The sequence below is a fragment of the Leptonychotes weddellii genome, chromosome 13 (assembly GCF_054177405.1).
Source record: "Leptonychotes weddellii isolate Sample4059 chromosome 13, ASM5417740v2, whole genome shotgun sequence".
Classification (NCBI taxonomy): Eukaryota; Metazoa; Chordata; class Mammalia; order Carnivora; family Phocidae; genus Leptonychotes; species Leptonychotes weddellii.
This window is the reverse complement of record NC_138381.1, coordinates 31417423-31439810: the sequence shown is the minus strand read 5'-3', so window position 1 is coordinate 31439810 and position 22388 is coordinate 31417423.

The following is a 22388-nucleotide window of genomic DNA, read 5'->3' as shown; positions in this document are numbered from 1 at the left end:
TTTTTTCACATATATTTTAAGTCCAGGGAGTTCTTTTTTTTTTTTAAGATTTTATTTATTTATTTCACAGAGAGAGACCGTGGGAGAGAGGGAACACAAGCAGGAGGAGTGGGAGAGGGAGAAGCAGGCTTCCCGCTGAGCAGGGAGCCCGACGCGGGGCTGGATCCCAGGACCCTGGGATCGTGACCTGAGCCGAAGGCAGATGCTTAATGACTGAGCCACCCACGCGCCACGAGTCTAATCAACTTTTATTTCATTTTTTCTGCTTTTATCTATTTTCATTCCTTTTTTTTTAAAAGAAAAGGTAGTTTTTCATATCCTAATATGTTTGTTTGAGGATATTGATTCAATTTGAAGTACTGTGTTTGTCTGTTTTTTGCTTCATGGTTGGTTTAGGAAGAAACTTTGACTCATATTCTATGTTCTCCTAATTAAAAAAAAATTTTTTTTTTAAGATTTTATTTATTTATTTGACAGAGAAAGACACAGCGAGAGAGGGAACACAAGCTGGGGGAGTGGGAGAGGGAGAAGCAGGCTTCCCGCCCAGCAGGGATCCCAATGCGGGGCTCGATCCGAGGACCCTGGGATCGTGACCTGAGCTGAAGGCAGACGCTTAACGACTGAGCCACCCAGGTGCCCCTATTTAATACTATTTAAAACTTGTGAAATTAATCTCATTTTTCATCACATTGAAAGTATTCTCTTATCTAAATTTATTTTAACAAACTAGATATTGTGGGCCTCTAATTAATTTACATACAGGCTTTCTTTTTCTTTACAGAAAATAACCGGTACTGACACTGAGCCCGTATACAGGTATGGCTTTATGGAATGCTTATGATCAACACCCATTTTGAATGGTTGGGCACCCCTTATGATTATTAAGTATTTTGAATATCACTCCTATAAACACCAATCAACAAGTATCTATTAAACATCACAATGTGTAGAATACTGAGCTAGTCTCACAAGTGAATATAAACTAGTTTAAGGCCTGGCAGCTGTCCTTGATGAGATTACCAATTAGAAGTGGATAATGGATCTAAATACATGTGCACATACCACATGTGTGTGAGTACACACACACACACACACAGTGCAATGAAAGACATAAAGTAGCAGATGTATCATCTGAATGAAAGTGAAAGCAGTCAGTTCAATGCCATTGCAACATAAAAATACTTTCTGAGCCCCCACTAAATACCTGGCAGTCAGGATAGTGGTCAAGGAAGACCTGAATGGTGAGACCCAGTCCTTCTTATCATGGAACTCAGCATATGATAGGGCAATAAGAGGGCACAGGCTACAGAATGAACACAGGCTGGAGTGTCAAGGACAGATGAGTGAATGGCAAGAAACTTTAGCTGGGTCTTGAGAATGGGTGGGAATTGCATGAAAAGACAGTTATGTCAAAAGACTTCCAGGTAAAGAGCAGCTTAGTCAGAGGAGTTAAAATAAGAAACTATAAAGCGTGGTTGGAAAAGTGGCAATTTAGATGACATCAGGGAATCTAGTTTGATTTCAGGTAGGAGATGATATACAAAGGGAAGCCAGTGTATGGATTGTCCTAGAAATTAGGCTAAGTTGTAGTTGCAAAGGGAAACCTCTAGAAACAGGGCTAGACTTGAGATTTAAAAAAAAAAAAATCCCTATTGAAAACAATGCCCATCAATGGTAGACTGGTTTAATAATTTATGGTGCATTCATAAAATGGAATGCTCTGGATCTACAAAAAAAAAAAAAAAAACTATATAAAAGAATGAAAAATATCTTGGAAAAACTATATGAATGAAAAATAATCATTAAAAACCTCTCACAATAAATTTTAAGTGAACAAAAGCACGCTGCAGAACTTAGAGTTTAAAAAAAAAAGACCATTTCCAAAAGGTTGTGCAAAAGTTAGTTTTAGCATCTTTTTCACTAGAATAGAGTCCTAGAACTCTTCACAGAATGATCCCTGAAGTCGGCATGATGAGCTCCAGATGGCAAAAATGGAGAGATAGCAGTAACTGCTGTGAGACTTTCAAGTCTGGTTTTAGGATATTTGGCACATCACTGAATGTGTTAATGTATAACTCAATGTTTAAATTGTCATTTGCTATCCTTAATTTTTAAGGACAAAATGAGGATCTGAGGCAGGAGATTTTAGAAGGAATATGTGGAGTTGACAGACAAAGAAAGAGAACATTAGCCTGGCATGGATAACTTATGTATCACAAGTTACATATTTTAAGTAAATGTTCACTGGATCATTTAACTTGGCATTTATAACTTGTGTCAAAAATAGAAACTTTGTTCAGTGTGCAAGGTATGAGACTTATCATCTTCTATGGAGAGATAGGGAAAAACCTCATCTAGGCAAGAGCAGAAATCTGCCAAACTTCTTTGACTTTGAGAAGGTTACAGACAAGGTTGACAGTGTCAATGCATACAACATGATTTATCATGAGATTCAGAAGGCCCTCAATAAAGTTCCACATGACAGCCGTCCACTGAAAGCAAAAGCTAAGGAGATTCAGGGTAGAGCATGGGAGTGAATAAAGAACTAGTTAAAAAGAAAAAAAAAATCTGAGGACAGAAATGCTGCTGACATGTTGAGCTACATTGCCTTCCAGATAAGTTTGATAATGGCTAAGCTTTTTATATAATTGTGTTAGTTTTTGGAGTTGAGAGCGGCATCTCAAAATGTTTATTGTGATAGAATTGCAGAAACCAGAAAAACTAGGTGCTTAATAGCCTAGATAAGATTAATTTCAAGTTAAACTGCCCTAGCCTGGTTATGTTTTTACAGATTGCCGCAGTATTTGATCAGGAAGGAGGCAGAAAATAAACACTCCCAGTGAACCAGCAAGTTGGCTTCTTAAACACTAGAAATAATTTCAACAGGCTAAGATGGAGCTAATGAACCTCAAGATATGAAGGAACATATATTAGGCTAGGGAGCAGGATACCTGAGTTCCATCCACCTGTGAGCACTTCAGCAAGCCACTTCACCTTTTGGAGCCAACTCTTAATCTATGAATGAACAAATTGGAGCATATAATTTCTGAGGTTTCTTTTAAGAATAACCTTATATGATACTGTGATGATGATGACATAAAAGGTTTAATATTTACCTTGATTGGCCAGGGGATGTTAGGGATGTCTGCATAATTTCATTTCACACTTAGAGTAGAAAGAGACCCCCTCCAGTCCCAAATCTGTATAAACTGCACATAATAGAAATAATAGTGAAAGAAATGCCAAGCATTTTCTGTAAATTAAAGTTGTTTTTACTAAATTATTGGGCCATATTTTTTGGATGTGTGCTCTCAAACAAATTAATACTACTTGCAAGGAGAAAATAAAGGAGATGCAAGTGTCTCAAATATATTGGATACATAAAAGCTGGAGTACGCATAATCATTTTGCAAGAGTTCTTAAATCTCTGTATATAAACTGTTTAAAAGTAAATTAAAATTACTCCTTAATGAAATACAAATCTGAAGTCACTTGAATAACTAATCATTTTATGACCCATGCAGTGAATTTTTAATGCCTACTTCTACCTGATTATTTTAGATATGTCTGTGTTGTAAATTAAAAGCTACATAAATCATTAATGTGTTGATACAGATCAGTGAACTGCTTACACTATATGTGATTCCTTAGGACATACAATGTCTGATTCACCTCCCTCCCTTTCAATTATATAACTGCCAGGCGCTTTTCCTCTGTTCATCTTCTGCGAGGTCTTATTTGGTAGAACTGCATGCCAAAGCTTTTATCACCTTCCCAACATAGTCTGATGCTTGCAATCAAAGGGGTCTCACAGTGTAAAAATGAATAGGTCCAAAACCCAATAATGTGGAGATAGAATTCTATGAAAGGATAGACTTTTTTCCTTCTTTTTTTAAAATCCGTGTTCCCAGGAAACTGTAGCAAGAAGATATAACCTTTGTACTTTTCTTAGATCAGTGTATCCTCTTTACCTTCCTTAAAAATGTCATGTTCTTTCTGTACCTTGAGTTACAGAGTTCCTGTTGCCTTGTAGGAGGGTCCTCATTTTATCCCTCCATCAGTCTAATAATTATACTTCCTTCAGAAGCCAGCTTAAGATCTGCATCATCTGTGATGCTGATTAAAGCCACTCATAATTAAAAGAAGTTCAATCCACTTTAGAGTAGTATTGAATTAAGTTTATGAGACATTATTTCTTTGAGAGTCTATAGAGAGGTAAAGATGAGCAAGATATGGCCACTGTAGTATAATGATGAACAGCAAAATATACAAAAAACAGTCAAAAAGTGGTATATGCCATGAAAGAACATCAAAGAAACTATTATAGGTATTTAATCAAGCAAGAATTCACATAGAATTCAAAGGATGAGTAAGGAATAGTCACAGATGTATGAGGGGAGTCATAAACAAAAAACAAAACAAAACATGTTCAGGTTAAGGCAGGAAGTCAGAAGGTCAAATATGACTGTAGTGCGGGGCTTATAAGTCAAAAAAATAGAGTTTAAATCTTAAAAAGTTGGTCTGAAATATACTGAAATGTCCCAGATATTGGGGTTTATAATGTTTTTAATCTGAAATGTAAAATGTTCATTTAAATTTTTGAATAGAGGACTAACTTGAGCAACTGTGGAAGGTAGGTGAAATAGATTAGGCCAAAATGATAAAGCCACTTAGACTTAGAAGCAAAGCATCCATTCCATTTTCATTTGACAGTTGTCTATTAGGTGTCTGTTAGATAACAGATTCTAGGCCCATTGCTGAGTAGTTTAAAAAAAAAATGTCCTTACATTAATGGAGCTTCATTCAAGTGGATGGAAACAAACATTATAGGCAAGTAATAAATAGATACTTTTTCTAGTGATAGTAAGGAGCATAGTTCTCTGGGTTTGCTATTTTGGATAAGGTGCTCAAGGAAGGCATTCCTAAAATCATTTCACTTGAGCAGAGGCATAACTGAAGTGCAAAACTAAGTCATGCAGATATGTAGAAAATTTTGGTGCTTGTTTAAGGGGTATCTAGTTTTCTTCCCCAGTATACCCCTAATTCTTTTGAGATAGCGTATGTTCTATTGTCTCTAATTGGGGTGTGTGTGTGTGTGTGTGTGTCAGAGTGACTAGTGCATTGTTGGTAATGTAAAAGAAGCATATTGTGGTAGACAGAAAAAGCATTCTACCATGAATTCAGAATCTTTGGTGTGAAAAGGGATTTCCCAGAATTGCCTACAACCCTTTTGCTCAGAATTGTGTAAGAAACTTTAGCTATTGTGGAAAACTGCCAGATACCTTGAGTAAAGGAAGCCAATGATAAATTTCTTTCCAGTAAAGTGAAGGAAGGTATAAACTCATTAATGAACAAAAAATATAAATATATTTTTTAAATGAAGAAACAGAAAGGAAGGGAAGTGAATTATGAGAAATTATAAGAAAAAGGGGAGGTGAGAAAGAAAAGAGGAAGGTAGGATAGCATGGAATGTGGTTAGAAGAGAGAAAATTATTAGGGAACTAATGACAAACAATGTGAGAGATAATGAAACGGAAGGAAAGACATAGGAAAGTAGGACCAGATTCCTGCTTCTAGATACTGGACATAGCTGGTCAAATAATCTGTCTTACTCATTTGAATACTGATGTGCAGAGATTAGTGAGATGTGAAAGCCCAAGAATTTTAGTTGATATTACTGGAACCTTTATAATAAATAGGTATTTTTATTAGGGATATTGCAACTCAAACAAGAGAGCTATTTGAGACAGGAGCAGAAGACAAAAGGAAATTGACAACAAATTGCTGCCCCAAAATGGTGTTTCGAATTTTCAGATTGGCTAGAGAGTAAAGAAGAAATTCCAGAGAAGAGGAAGCCACAGATGGGACAGCTAAAAAAGTTGCATATAAACTCTACCCAATAACTTACCTGACAATTATATTATAATAAATTACCTGGCAATATAAACTCTACCCAATAACTTACCTGACAATTATACTATACTATGTATGGGCAGAGTATATTTTAGGTCAGCTGGCAGGAAACAACATCAAGACGGCTGAAAAAAAAAAAAAGTGCAAAATTCATCTGATGTCCACTACTAAGAGATAGTCTTTGAAGTGTTAGTCAAACAAAATTAACTGTTATGAGAACTAAAACAAATTCCCTTCAGAAAAGATAAAAGAAAGTAAATAAATGTCACCAATTTATCAATCATAGTATCTACTAGAAAACATACAAAAAATTGCTACTCATATAAAGAGAAAAAACAATCAATAGAAGCCAACTGGGCGCCTGGGTGGCTCAGTTGGTTAAGCGACTGCCTTCAGCTCAGGTCATGATCCCGGGGGTCCTGAGATCGAGTCCCACATCGGGCTCCCTGCTCTGCGGGGAGCCTGCTTCTCCCTCTCCCACTCCCCCTGCTTGTGTTCCCTCTCTCGCTGTCTCTCTCTCTGCCAAATAAATAAATAAAATCTTTAAAAAAAAAAAATAGAAGCCAACTATAAGATGACAAAGATAAGATGACAACTATAGCAAAGATTTTAAAGCAGCTATTATAAATACGTTAAAATTTTAAAGGAAAAATATTTCCTTTCAAATCTAAAGGGAAAGGAAAATTATGAATAAAGAGGAGAATATCAGCAGAGATATTAAAATGGTAAAAACAAACCATATTAAAATTCTAGAAATGAGGGGTGGCTGGGTGGCTCAGTCGTTTAGTGTCTGCCTTCAGCTCAGGTCATGATCCCGGGGTCCTGGGATCAAGCCCCACATCAAGCTCCCTGTTCAGCAGGAAGCCTGCTTCTCCCTCTCCCACTCCCCCTGCTCGTGTTCCCTCTCTTGCTGTGTCTCTCTCTGTCAAATAAATAAATAAAATCTTTTAAAAAATTCTATAAATGAAAAGTATAGTGTCTGAAATAAAAATTTTGTGATGGACTTGACAGCATATTGAATACAAGAATAGAGCAAAACCAACTTTTAAGAATAATAAAGTTAGCACAATCTCAGTGACCTATGGGACAGTATCACCCAGTCTAATATAAAGGAGAGAAACATACCAGGAAGCTCTGGGCAGACAGAAGGAGCAGCCAAGTTTCTTTCTTTTGAAATGTCTGACTTTGAGGACAAGTGTAATTAAATTAAGAAGTAGCACAGCATTTGAAGGTAGGACTAAAGACCACTGCACAGAAAAGAAAGGGGAAAGGAGAGTTCAGGTCAGACTTTTCTTGAGTCCCCCAGGCTGATATGTTTCCAGAGAGAAGACAAGATCAGCTACTTATAAAGGGTGTCTGTGGCTTCCTTCCCAGGGAAGAGCTGATTCAAACAACCATACCAGTGTCTTAGGCTTCTTCACTCTGCCATTCACCATGGATCACCTGCTTTTCAAACCGTACCTTGTGTTGGGAGGAAAGTAGACTGTATTTTCTGGAACTAAGGTTTTCACAGTTCTGCTTTGAATCATGAAATTCATATGTATATATTCTATTTAGATAGGATTTGCTTTTGGATGAAGAAGCCCTCGATATTAAAGCCAGAATATAGCCAACTCTAATCTCATAAATATTATAGTATGTGTAAAGTTTGGCCCAGATGGCCTTCCACCTCTGTTTTGTTTTATTATTTAGTTTTCCTCTCCCATCTTTCTAGAACCTGAAAATGCATTAGTGCTACATTTCCTGTTGTCACCACAAAAACACACTCACTCAAGCATTGCTCCAAACCAGTTCAATATAATCATGAATTACTAACCTAGGATCCATGGTTGGTCCTCAAGCATGAAGGTTGCTTGATGACTCCCCTAAAAATGGGTCAACATTTTGTGTTTATTTGTCTGGTAATGAAGCCTGTAGCATATATCTGTGGTAGTGATGATACTTGGTGCTTGAGAGATGGTTTTTGGAAGTGACTGCATGGTTCAAATCACAGCTCCATCCCTTACTAGCTAGGTGATCTAAGGCAGGTAGCTTCATAGGTGCCATGGTCAGTTTTCTCAACTCTGAAATAGAATAATAATAACAAGTACCTCATAGGTTTGGTGTGAAGATCATGTTAATATGTGGAAAGTAATTAGAAAAGTGGCTAGCAAATAGAAATCTCTAAATAAATATTAGTTCTTTATTATACTTTCATTTTAATATCTTACAGGGATTCAAGATGAATAAAAAGTTATGAGTCACTGATTTGAATGGAAAAATAATCCATTCATTCCCCAAATGTCCTTTAAGTTCCTAATAGATGCAAGGAATTGAGATTGAGAAAAGAATTTGTTCATTTCTTTTAAAGCAAATACCTATTTATCATCTCATTTTATTCCCCAAACTTCTGGAGAACTGATAGCATTTAACCCATTTAAAGGAGAGAAATGTCCTGAAGACAATGTATTGACTTCCTTTCCTCCTAGCAGTCAGTTAGTTATGACAAAAGCCTAGGGTTTGTTTTCCCTATAAAAGATTTGAATGGGGGCACCTGGGTAGCTTAGTCAGTTAAATGTTTGCCTTTGGCTGGGGTCATGGTCCCAGGGTCGTGGAATCAAGCCCTGCATCAGGCTCCCTGCTCAGTGGAAAGCCTGCTTCTCCCTCTCTCTCTGCCTGCCGCTCCCCCAGCTTGTGCTCTCTCTCTTTCTCTCTCTCTCAGTCAAATAAATAAATACAATCTTAAAAAAAAAAATTTGAATGATACTGTTCAGTTTTCATGACAGCAGTGAAAAACCTTCTTATAAATGTAGTAGTTTAAGAAGATAATGGAACATTATTAATAAGAAAAATACATTGATTATCAAAAGCTTTCTGCATGTCTTTTACTGTGTGTTTATTTTCAGATTAACCACTCTCAGAGGCAGCATGTGGGATTACTGGAATGAGATCATTCTAGTTATGTCAGAACAGTGACATCACATGTGCACACGCCTGCACACATACACACAGTGATTGGCAAAGACAATAAAAAACAGTTGAATTATGGTAAAGTCACAGCTATTTTGATGAGGACATTCTCTACAGAAAAACACTTTTTATCTGTATTGTGTAGCCTGGTGAATGCCTTTTTAAACCTCTTTCAATGTGCTTCTGGCACAGAATTGGTGGAGGAAGATGGAGGGGTAAAGGGAAACCTGGGAGGCACTACTTTATGGTACTAATTCACCTATTGCCCATTCCAGGTTCTGCACCCACATTCAAAAAGTGAAATAGGAAATTTATTTTGACCGACATCCTATAACCAAGAGAAAGGAAGAGATGAAGGAAGAAAAGGGAGAAAGAAGGGGAAAATAGGAAGGAAAGGAAGGAAGGAGGAAAAAGGAGATTAAGGAAGATAGGAGAGAAGAAAGGAAAGAAAGACAGGCAGAGAGTCGAAGGAAGCAAGAAATCAAGAATGGAGTGAAAAATTATAATCCAAGGGTATTTAAACAAACACTTTTAGGGTATTCTGTTGTTGTTTTGTCTGTTTTGCAAAATAAGTTGTGAAGTACATTGTTTGCCCAAGTTTCATTGTAATGAAGCTTAAATGGACCAGCTATAGTTGTGAGAGATCTGAATCTAGGCAAATCTAGCAAGTGCTCAAAAATGAGTGAGAAGGTGCAGGCAGGGCTTTTTTGTTTGAAGTAATGGTTCTTTGATTTGTTTCAGAACTACTCTTGATTCTACTTCTTTTGTACTGGGTAGGTCTGTACTATTTCTAGAGGACTCTGGCTTGCTGTGGTCAAGTGAGGGTTCAAGGTGGTCAGGGAAGCCAATTATGACCCTCCCTTCCCTTCTGTCTGGTTTCCCAAGTACCCTTCCTCCTGCACTCCCATACCACCCCTTTGTTCCCCACCACACACCCCACAGCTCCTGTGCCCTATATCCACCAGCCTCCCAGTGAGCTCCTGCCTTTAAGCCAGCCCGAAGAGAGGTGAGTGAGGCTCAGGATGGTTGGGCCTCCTCAATATGCATCTTAGGGAGGAAGGGCCACAGTGGCACTCACTAGCACTGGGTGGGGGGGAAATCTGTTCTGCCCCAGCTACTTGACCTGTGACCATGCTGCCTGGTCAAGGATGTGTTTCTGACACTGACACATATTTGTATTTTCCAAGGGGGTCAAGGTACTTCTCCCTCGCGGGTGCTTAGATTGTGGCTGGCATAGGGTGCAGGGGCATCTCACTTTTTGTGGAGGATTGCTGGGCTTTTCCTCATGCTGGGAAACAAAGGTCTACTGGCCTAGCCATTAGGGATCCCAGAAAGGGTACAAGGGCTTCACATGGAGAGTAATAAAGAAGGAAGGAAGGGCCACTGCCCTGATTCAGCCACTAACCTAGGGGCATGGGCCTTGGTGATGGTCAAGCTTACCCTTCTTCTTGTCTTAGTTTCATCACTGCTAAAATGGGAGGCCCCGTGACCTTTTCCTGAACAGGTTCTGTAGGTAGTTGGGGCAGAGGTCATTATCTGCTTTCTGAAACCTTAGCAAGAAATGGGGAAAATGAGTAAAAATCCTCAGAGATAAACCAGATAAACCAAGCACTGCCATTTTCCCTCTTTCTCTGTTTCTCATTCTTGCCTTTATTCCTTTTGTTGAGTCCATCAATCTTACTTCAGTGGTTGTCTTTACAACATAAGGACTGGGCTAGACATTGCACTAGAAACTGAACATTGAAATTTGAATGATACATGAGTCTTAAACCAAAGAGGTGGAACCAGACCAAAAAAAAATGTATCCATTAAGGAGGATTTCAGGGTGAACCTAGGAGGCGTAGGTAGCCTGAAGCAACAGAGGCATAAGTGACCATAAACCATGATGTTATTGTCTTTCTGTTTTATCTCTGCCTCAGTCCTCTACCAGTCTACAAAATAAATTTTGTCTGTTTTAGATAGGTGTTGACCTCTCTATTTCTTTGACTTAAAAAAAATGTATAAATCTGTAGAAACACAGTGGGATTTTAGCTATGATGGGAAGACATGCCTGATTCTTCTGAGAAGGTAGGTCTAACAGGATAGTTCCAGATGCATTTCTTTTCTTACAAAGAAAAGTAATTCCAAAGTCTTCACAAATTATAGTGTTGTACAGGTGTTTACTTTCACAAGGGATCCTGCCCCTAATCTTCTACATAAAATATTTTCTTAAATAAGTTTAATGCTGTGGAAGACATAGCACAGAAGACCTCAAAATGGTGTGAACATTCTAGAACATTACAAACCCAATATGATGATTGTGTGTGTAGGGGGGTAGGAGGTATGTTAGCTTCAGGCATCCTAGATAAGGGAGTAGAATATTAAATAGTTTAAATGGGGTAAAAGTTTTCTGAGGTGAAGGAAAATAAAAGGACTTCTTGGAAGAAGAGTATGGTAGGGAATTAGAATATCCAATAAATGACATGTTGTATTTCCATCTCTCACTAGACATTTGGGGTGGGCCAACCTGACCCCATCTGCAGACATCCTCTGTTGCTTTGAGGGCCAGTGCTGGGGACACTGGAGCTACCTGTTGCCTGGCACCTAACCCATCTCCTCACCGGGGAAGTGGCAGAGCCCTATTTGGGAATTACTGAAAAGCTCAGCTTTCATTTTGATACTTCTCAGTCTAATAATGCAAAAACATGGAGTAAGACTTCTCTTTAGAAAAATAGTTTGGAAAATGGGTACTATTTAAATGCATGTGAGTACACTAATTGTCAAAATCAACAGAATTGGTTATTGTTTCCATTTCCATGAATGATACCCTGCTGTGTCATGGAAGAACAAGCACCAGAGTGTCAGAGGGACTTGGGTGTAAAGTTGAGTGTCCCACCAAAGTGTTGAGTGAACTCAGCCCGTTGCATATTCTCTAAGCTCTGGTTTCCTGATCTGCAAAATGAAGATGTTGTCTGGGTGCCTTACAGCATGTTTCTGAGTCTTAAATAAGGTGGTATGTGTGGATTTGCCTGACATTTTGCCCAAATATGAAGTGTCAGTGAGTGCTGGATTACCTTTTCCTTGAGATGACCAAGGTAGAAGGAAACAGTGTGTACTCTGTGGATTCTTCCCTGTGCTCTGCACTTAATCTTCTTATGCTAGGCTCTCAAATGATTTCTGCATTAAGGAAAGGACTAACAAGGGGAATGAAGTAGTTCTAGGCTTCTGAGAGTAAACCACATCTCTTTCTGAACAATAAAGTGAAGCAGAAAGTGAAGGTGATTTTCTGATTTTTGTAGTCCACATTTCTAATATTTGAAGGCCAGTAGGAGTTTGCTTTACTTTGATTCATTTACATGGTTATGCACCTTGAAATAATTAATAGCTTATGTGTGTCCTGTGTATACAGAGCTTAAGCAAAATGCTGAAAGCAAACTAGTTGAAGGTAGATTAAAATTAGAAAAGTATTCTAAGTTATTGGTATTAATGACAGAATAGTATAAACTCTTCATTATAGATTTAAAATCTTCTCTGATTTTCTCATTTCCAGTCTTTTAAAATTCAAAACTGTATCATATTTTGTGCTTGTGGGGTATTCTATCAATAAGTACAGCCTTTCACATTGGTTTCTTATTCCATTCCTCCACATCTGGTTGATATGTCCCCAATTAAATTGCATTCCAATTTTTCTTATAATAGTAATAATAATACAACTTTTTCAGATCAGATAAAACCTCCCCAGGGAGTTGTTTCTCTTATATCCTGGCTAAAGTGAAGCTCATTCTGAACAGTCAATAATGATTTGAATCTACTGTATTTTACTCATAAGGTCTAAAACTCATTTTTAAAAAAAGAAAAAAAAATGAAAAGAGGGGAAGAAAAAAATTGCCTGGCATTAAAAAATGTTCTCTATTGAGAGATTGGCAAAAAAATATCATTTCAAAGTAGCATTTCTCTCTTTTATTCATTCATTGAACAAGCACTAAAACCCCTGTGCATGCAGAACTTTTTGTTCAACTATATGGCATGGGAATTTGGGCCATATAATAGGATTTTGGGGGGGATATAGTTGATTTTGTTGTGTTTGTTTATTTGTTTTTAATGAACACAAGAGAACTTCTATACCTATGTGAATATTTTACTTTTTAGTCAGTCTTTAATTTAATAGCCTCATGTATTCCAAAGCTCCCTTCTCTTTTATTTATTTATTTATTTTTGGTCTTGGAAGCAGTCAACTCTCAAGAATTACTTGGTGCCAAGAAGAGAGATACTGAGTTTTAGATCTGTAAGGGACCACGGAAATGGTCTTGATAAATTACATAATCATATTGTGAGTAAATACTGCATTTGGCCAGAAATCCAAATGAGCGGGAGCATGAGCAGTATGAGAGAGGGAAAGGATAAGGTTAAGGGGCAAAAAAAAAAAAAAAAAGTGCACTTGAGCTGGGCTGTGAAATTTGGCTGCAACTAAGGAGTAGACAGAGGCTAAGTGAGCACGATTTTGTAAGAAAGAATGACAAAGGTAGGAGGAAGGGAATGGGAATGAAGAATGAGGAGACTGGAGGCCCTTCTTAATGTATTTTGTTTGTTTGTTTGTTTTAATCATGCTCTGCACAGCTCCCTAAGAGCATATCCATGTCCAAAACCAAATCGAGCTAAGTATCAGTGTTAGCAGCCCTTTGGAAGTAGAGGGAAGGAGAAACAGACACATGATCACACACTTGTCTCAGCAGGTGGTTTGAGAGAACAGGAGTGGTCTGTGTAGGTAGTGTTCACTGATTCAGCACAGCACCTTGCCTCTCCCTTGGTCTTTATTGTATTTGTGATGGTTAATTTTATGTGTCAAATTGGCTAGGCTGTGGTGCCCAGTTGTTTGGTCACATACTAGTTTAGATGTTGTTGTGAAGTATTTTTAAAATGTGAGTAATATTTAAATCAGTAGACTTTAAGTAAAGCACATTATCCTCTGTAATATGGGTGGGCCTCATCCAAAGAGTTGAAGGCCTTGAAGCAAAGACGGAGGTCCTCAGAGGAAGAAGGTATTCTGTCTCCAGACCACCTTTGGACACAGAGACAACTCTTGCTGGAATTTCTAGTCTCCCAGCTTGCCCTGAACATGCCAGCCCCCCGACAATTGCATGAGCCAATTCTTTAACACCTCTCTCTTCCTCTCCCCTCTCTCTTTCACACACACACACACAGAGTAGCAGCCCTGAGATGGAAGCTGCTGGGGGGGATCTGTGTCTCTAATCCCATCTTTTATATGGGGTCCACCTTCCATGGAGAACGTGAAGTCTAGAAACATCAAAGGCCAGTTCTAGGAAACAGAATGTCTCACCTCCAGAAGGCACTGGTGGAGGTCTGGTAAGAGCTGGCTGAGGGTTGAGCAAACATTTGGAGAACAGTGCCACCTGGCAATCACCCTGGAGTATCTGTCTTCTTCTGGGGAGCTGCAGAGCGTGATGACTTCTAGGCTCCTGCAGTGTGTCTGTCTCTACCTATCCTTCTCTTTCGAGTACAGTGTTTGCCCTCTGGCACCAACTTCTTCAGTGAAGAACATCCCAGGCATGTCAGAGTAGAGCAATAGCTCAGGTCCCTGCTCCGCTCCCTGGCCCAGCTTTCCCCAAGCAGGATCTCAGCTCATTAACTACATTGCATGAACCATTTTCTCCTCAGTTGTGATCCCTTTTCTGACCTCACCCTCACTGAATTAAAAACCCATTTTCAAGTCAGTTGTTGACTGTGGTTTCAGAGGTTGACTGAAAAGATAGGGAAAGAAGGGTGTCAGTAAAGGAAGAGAAGGAGGATGCAAAGGAATAGGGAAGTGTTTAAGCAGCAAAACCTCCTGAGCAGGAGGAATTAGTGGGGTTAATGTGATGGTTGAGGCCACACCTTGAAGAACCTTCTACATGGGCTACACTTACCCACTTCTGTGTGAGTTAGCAAAGGGTTTCCTCACCCAGGAATGTAGACATCTGTGGCTTCAGGTCAGTGGGCTGGAGAATTGAGTTGAATATTGCAGAGAAAAAAGGGGAAGTTTGGGATGTTTCGTTTAATTGTGTCTGAGGGGTGGTAAAGGAAAAGAAAGAGTTACAGTGGTAGTAATAGCCAAACAGTGTAAAGCTTAGGATCAGAGAATGAACAAAGGTGCCCCAGGTAATGGTCTGAACACTTCAGGTTCAGCATCAAACAAAGCTGCTGGGAGACCCCCAAAATTGGTTTGCTGCTTATAGAAAGGTGGCCTTTGTTGATTTTTTTTTCACATATTACATCATGATTTGTTCTCAATCAAGAATTGATGGTGAAGGGCACCTGGGTGGCTCAGTTGGTTAAGCGACTGCCTTCGGCTCAGGTCATGATCCTGGAGTCCTGGGATCGAGTCCCACATGGGGCTCCTGGCTCAGCGGGGAGCCTGCTTCTCCCTCTGACCCTCTCCCCTCTCATGTTGTTTCTCTCTCACTCGCTCTCTAATAAATAAATAAATAAATAAATAAAATCTTAAAAAAAAAAAGAATTGATGGTGAAAATGTACCTGTTAACTAAATTCATTAGTTTATTCACTCAATAATGAGAACCTACTGTAAGATAATATTTATTTGAAAATTCTGAAGAATGTTGTTTTCCTAGTATACCTGACATCTACCATCCCATGCTGTTTGAAGACTTTATTGGGCACTCAAAACACTTTCAGTGGATATTTATCTGCTTATGTAATATTCATTCATTTATTCATTCACTCATTTATCTATCAAACATTTACATATTGTTTGCTGCATGCCCCAAGCACTGTGCTAGGTGCTGAGAATTAATGTCTAGCTGGGTATATGCCATTATGCGAGTACACCCAACTTTCCATAATGAATAAACTCCTGAAAATTGGTGTGCAAATTGAGTCATATTTAAATGAACTAACAGAGGCTGATGTTTAAGGGGAACCCTGAGGAAAATCCTTTTGTTATATAGAGAATCTTTTTGTAATGAAAATTATCATATTCTAATGTATCTGCTTTGTAAACCTGCATTTCCATATGCTAGCTTTTCCTAAATAGGAGTGCCACCTGTATTTTATATTCCCAGTTTGTGGGGGTAGTAACATTTCAATTGGCTGCAGAGTCTTAAATTAATCATTTTCTTTCTCAACATTAAAAAATGTTGAATGGCCAAACACTCATCAAAAATGTCAAAAATGTTTTCATTTTTGAAAAACTACTCTAAATGTTGAAGTGGCTTGATTAGGTTAGAGTGGTTTTTATATCATTTTCTATAACCACTTAACTTAAAGGGTAACTTTTAATGACATCCTACCAAGAGCTTATAGAATTTTAAAGCAATCAGGACTTTTTCCTTCCAGAATAGCAAGAAGAAAATTAAACCAATTTATGCTACATAGCAGCCCTTATACTGTGTTCTATATTTATGTTATTAAGTTAAGAATATGCGATATGATTTTTTAGCCATATGATGTTAATTTATATTGGTAAATCACTTTATATTTTTTCAGAGTGATCTAATGGGTATCTATTTTGAAACTTTTCTAGCAACAACCTGACATACAATTTAGTTCCCTGTTCTAGAAATGAAGGTATAAAGTAATCCAAAGTCATTAAACTAGAACTCATTTTTATTTTCATTTCCTGTTTGAGGCTCTGTTCTCTTTGAGTCATAGGAAGAATTAGGACCAGAGGTAGAAGAGAAGTCTTAACTCCACTATTTAATTATTTTGAGTTCAAGGAGAGATTTGAAGTGACCACTTTTTCATTATATAATACATATAGTAAGTCCTATGTGGCACATCCCCCCACCCCACCCCCAGGAGAAGGATCCTAAACAAACCACTCTCAATTTAGGAATAATGAGGAATAATGCATGATAATTCATGAGGGTTCCTGTTTCTCCATATCCTCATGAATACTTTTTGTTGTCTTTTTGATTATAGCTGTTCTACTAAGTAAAAAGTGGCAGCTCATTGTGGTTTTAATTTGTATTTCCTAATGACTAATAATGTTAAGCATCTTTTCATGTTTTTATTTGCCATTCATTTATCTTCTTTGGTAATATGAACAGAGGTTCTCTAAAATGCTCTTCACTCTCTATAATTAATTATTTTTTATAATGCAGAACGTACTACCTGATCTAAGAGAGTCCTAATTCTTGGGGAAGTGATGTAACCTCAGCTTTTTAATCTATCTATATGGGTGGAAATATTTGTGAGTCCGTAGGAGTGGAGACACATGTTCTTTTTTTAACCTAAAATGATCCCTAACCTCCTTCATCATAAAGGTAGGGAAGAAACTGTGGCCAGTCCTTTCATAAAAACCTGTAAGTTCCTGTTAGAGTGTTGCATGGACTCTATTTCCATTTCATGGCATTTTCTGGCATTTTGGGCACACTATGGAGAGGACCGAGGTTCATAAAAAGACTTGATACCTGGAATTCCATTTACTGCCCTTCTGTCTCCATGAAATGTTCATAAACTGACATATACACTAAGGTGAGAAAAACCTAAAATACCCATTTCTAAATTTATCACGTTGTTAACTTTTGCCTTTTGGGCAGAACAGAACATTCTCTTTCTTAATTAGAAGATAAGGTTCATATTCATCAAAAGAGAGGTCTCATCTCACACAAAACCAAGGCACAAGTTTCCCTGGAGCACTTTGTATGAAGAGAGAGAGAGACCAACATATCAGCTGTTTGATTTTACAGGACCTACCCTGGCCTGGACAGTCAGTTTTGATTAATATTAAATAAAGCCACAGGCTTTGCAGAGAACTACTCCATGAGCTCATCCAGGAGTCAATGCCATTTTCCATAATCTGGCAAATCTTGAGATAACCACAGCTTTCTGAATAAACTTTGCTTTAAAAAATTGCATAGTCTACTTAAAAAATCTAATTCCCAAAAAAGGTACTGCATTCATCCTAACCAGCTCCAAGGCAAACAGTGTGATTGGAAACACATTCATAATTCAACATTGTTAAATGCCAAGGGCCGAAGAGATAGCACCCTGCTCGCCAGTGTGGAATGGGATGACATTCATGGTTGATTCAGCTCCTCGCAGCAAGCTATGTAATTGGAGAAACTGAGGGAAATGACCCCGGCCATGTGCTATGTGTCCTGCTGGTATGAAAACACATTCTTATCAGCCTGACAAGTGGCCAGTTTGGGAGGCTCTTTTGAATCATAGTAAAAGTGGTAAGTCACAATTTTCAAGATTTTCTGAAATATTAATTCTAAAGTGAGAGTGAGGGGGAGTGGACTAGGAGAGAAATATCTTTGTCTGTAGTAACTATAAACACAACTAGTATCTCTATAGTGCACAAATTTCTTTCCTCTATACAATTTCATTCGAGTCATAGAGTATATGAGGTAGACGTTGTTATATGCATTTTCAGATGAGGAACCTGAAGGAAGAAGCAGTTAAGTGAGAAGTAGTGTAGTCTGGTGGTTTGAAACAGAGTATTTGGTGTCAGACATATCAGTTATGAGTCCTGTCTGTGCTGCAACTCAGAGGAGTGAACTGTGACAAATCACCTAATGGCTCTGTTTTCTTAACCACAAAATGTTGATTAAAATGGTCACTCTGCCATCAGGTTGTTGTGGGAATTAAATAAAACCGCATGTAATCCACTTACTTCAGTGGACAGCACATAGTAAGTGCTTGGTACATTTTAGCCTCTTCTACCAACTGCTAAGGTCATTCAAGTTAAGGCACAAACTTAAATTAGGACCCACCTACATGAAGAAACTCACATATACTGATTCTTTATCAAAGTTGGTTCCCTCCACCTCATTCTGCCTACTATGTTGTGTAATACTCTTTATAATAATGAGTATTCAATCAACACAATTACAGCGATCCCCTGGTATGCTCCCAGAATTATGATGGATGCTTGGAAGAATTTAGGTGCAGAATATTTATTTCATAGAACCTTGCAACTTTGTACGGAGATCAACCATATATGTACGAGACAAATGTCATCATACAGCATGTTAAAGACTCAGGTGAGTCATACTGAGAATAGATGTCATTGAGGTTCAGGAAAAGGAGCCCAATGGCTTGAAATAGGGAAGAATGATTTTTGTCATAGTTATTTTTATTGTTGTTCTTATTGATTTTTAAGGATGTGGACAGATTTAAGCTAAGCCTTGAAGTTGAAACTTGGATGAGTGAGGAGGGGAGGAATTGCAGGACAGATAGGATGAGAAAAAGAGGGCAAGTCAGAAAAAACCTTGGGAAGAAAGTTAAGAAAAAGAGAAGATGGTGGGGTTAGGAGTGGCTACTTCATGTTGAAAGAGATGTGAGGCTGGACTCACAAGGCTGAGATCAACGGGTCAAAGGCTTCAATGCTAGTGGTGGGTGCTCTCGCCTTGTCCCTGGTGAGCTGCCATGCATCTGTGAGTAGACTGGCTCTCGGTTAAGTGATTTCTGCGGGCCTGAAAGAGGCTTCATTCTGTTCACTGTAAATGACATAAAAGAAAACAAAATCATCCATACTTCGTACCATACTCTGATTTGATCCTTAGCTAGAGATAAAACTTTTCTGGATGTGCGTGTGTATGTGCTTGTATGTGTGTGTACATTTCCTTCCAGGAATAGTTTTAACTCTGATGCTCCCATTTCTTGCAATTCATTGTTTATGGAGCTGGCCCCAGTTTAAGAAACAGCTGGGAAGCTGGCTCCCTAGCCTTCAGGCCACTATTGACTACAAGTCTTCCAGCACAACCAGATTAATGGGATTGGGTACAACTATAGTAGGTTGCACTAATTAATCAATTTTATTTTACTTTATATACTTGTAGTTGAAGCTTTCACATTTAGTATGCAAATTTATGCAAATTAAAATTCAAATACATGCAAACCGATATGCAAATGTGTGTCCCTAGATTTGCTAGGGAACAAAAATCTGGTAGCCCTACTGTAAGTTCCTAAAACACAGTTGGGGGAGGGGAGAGAGAACTTGAACTACTGTTGCAGCTTGATCTGCCTTTAATTTGTTAATATATGCAAGTTGAAAATGAAAATAAAAACATGTTTTACTTCAGCTGCTCCTTATGTTATAAAATAGAAAGCTGAAAATCTGCAACAATAACAGGAACAAAATCTGTGAGTCTCCTCATTGAGATAAGAATTTCAAAGTTTTATTTATTCCAAAATCATCTGCCTTTAGGCAGCAAGTCTCATAAGTGTAGGTTTCTTACTTTTAATTGATCAGATTGAAGCTATAACCAAACCCAGAGGAAATGCTCTTAGAGCCCTAAAACACAAGCCCTTATAATATACGCTTTGAGTTGTACATAAACTGCCTAGGAATCCACAGTGGAAACTGGAAAAGTCAGAGGAAAATTAAATAGTGAAAAATTACAATTTGATTAATTCATATTGAACAAATATTTTATTTAAAAGATCATTATTTCCAAGTGAGCTTAAGTTAAGAGATAGCAGTATTTTTCTATGAGCATCCAAAGGGAAACTTCCTGAAGAAAAACATAGGCCAGCAGCTTAATTGGGAATATATTGCAGTAGAGGAGATAGGTATCTGATACTTATAATGTCACATATTAAAGTTATTTGCAAGCAGGTCTAATCACTGGGAAAATGGTAAATGAATGAGCAATAAATACTAGAATGAGCCATGGCCCGAGTGTCTGAAGAACTGAATTTACTGCTGGCCCTGCTGTATCAGAAATATGACATTTGGCCATAAAAGCAATCTAGGCCTCAATTTTATCATTGGTAAAATAAGATAATAATAATTGCCTGACCTTCTCAAAAGATTGCCATGCCTTTCAAATGAGAAACAGCAAAGTACTAAACAGATGTTAATTACTTTTTCAAAAGTTTATCTGTGGTCAATGCCAAGTTTTCCTTTCTGGGAGGCCTAAGCACTTGCGACTTGGTTATAGATTCAATTTGATCAATTAAAGATTAAAAAACCTACAAACTTAATGTCTCAAAATAGATGATTTTGTAGTAAGTACAATTTGGAGTTTTGTCGGTAAGGAGACACAGTGTAATGGAATAGTAAAAGGAGGCTATTTCTTAAATTTGTGATCGTTTTCTCCTCTGTATAATGAGACTCTGCAGTTTATGAATTAACTGGTCCTTCGGACTCCTAGATTCTGTGATTCTAGTGCCCATAAACTCCCATCTTGATATCCACGGTCCTCTATTTTGTGTATCAGGCCAGCCTGCACTGGGTGGTTTTTCACAAGCCTGACATATCTCTCTCTTGTCACTTGCCACCAATTCTTAGCACCATGGTCCTTTTGTCAATTGATGGATGAAATCATTTGCTCTAAAAAATGTTACTTGCTGAAAATCATTTCTTTAACTTTATTTTATTTATTTACTTATTGGATATTGAATATTGAATATTCACTTTGTGAATATTGTTGGATAATCAGTATAAATAAGACATGATCCTTGAACCTAAAAATTTAAAATCTGATGGTAAGAGAGAAGACATAATTATGTCTCTACCTGATGAAACTTGCCCTCACTCACTGGGTGAGAGCAGAAGAGTATTCTGTGGTCAGAAAGGGAAGGTCTCCAAAGCGTAAGCTCAATAACATTTGATTTGGTCAGTGAGTGCCAATATTAATGTTTCCCGAGAGCAGACTCTCAGGATCAGGTGGCTGCTTTAAGGAAATTAATCTTGCAAGTACTGGCCTGAGGAACAGAGGTGAGGGCATGCATGTGTGTGTGTGATATGTGAGGCGCCTTTGCTATAAGTGACAAACAATGAAAGGGTGACAGTGAAAATATCACACACAGGAATGCCATTCACAGGGAGTCTTGCCAAGTGCTTTGTTACGGCAGACAAAAGGAAAAATAAGAGGCTTGTGTGAATTCAAAGTTTTCAGCCCATGTTTACTAGTAGAATGGGGTTATCATTAACAAAGAAATATACTGATGATTCAGTGATGGGAGGTACTGGAGCAAAGAAAATGAACACAGATTAGAATCTGACTTGCTGCAGAGGCGATTTGGCAGACATGTTTTTTAGGGAATAGGAAAAGCCAAAGCAGAACCTAGAAGAGAGGGAATGGCTTTATCAGCACAGAGGAGTTAGCTGAAATCCTGGATGAGGGTGAGTTCATGGAGGAGAGTGGGAGGAAATAAGAGGTGGGCTGCTGTGAATGCCTACATTTAGAGGCTGGGGAAAAGAGGTGGGCACTTAGCAATCTGGAAGTAGGTAGGACTCAGTAAATTAAAGTGCTTAGGAAAGAGAGTTTCAAGAAGGATGAACTGATGGGCAGTGGGCAGTGTTTTCGTTAACATCTAATACAACAGAGAAGTCAAGTGTGAGTCAGCGTGTCCAGCAGTGAGCTGCTGCTGCTGATAAACTCTTGATTGAATATTATATAACTATCAAGAGTAATGCCATAGGAACTATGAGGCAACATGGAAAATTTATTTATAATATTAAGTTTAAAAAAGTAAGTATACTTGTTTTAAAGAAAACCAGTTGGAGGGGCGCCTGGGTGGCTCAGTCATTAAGGGTCTGCCTTCGGCTCAGGTCATGATCCCAGGGTCCTGGGAT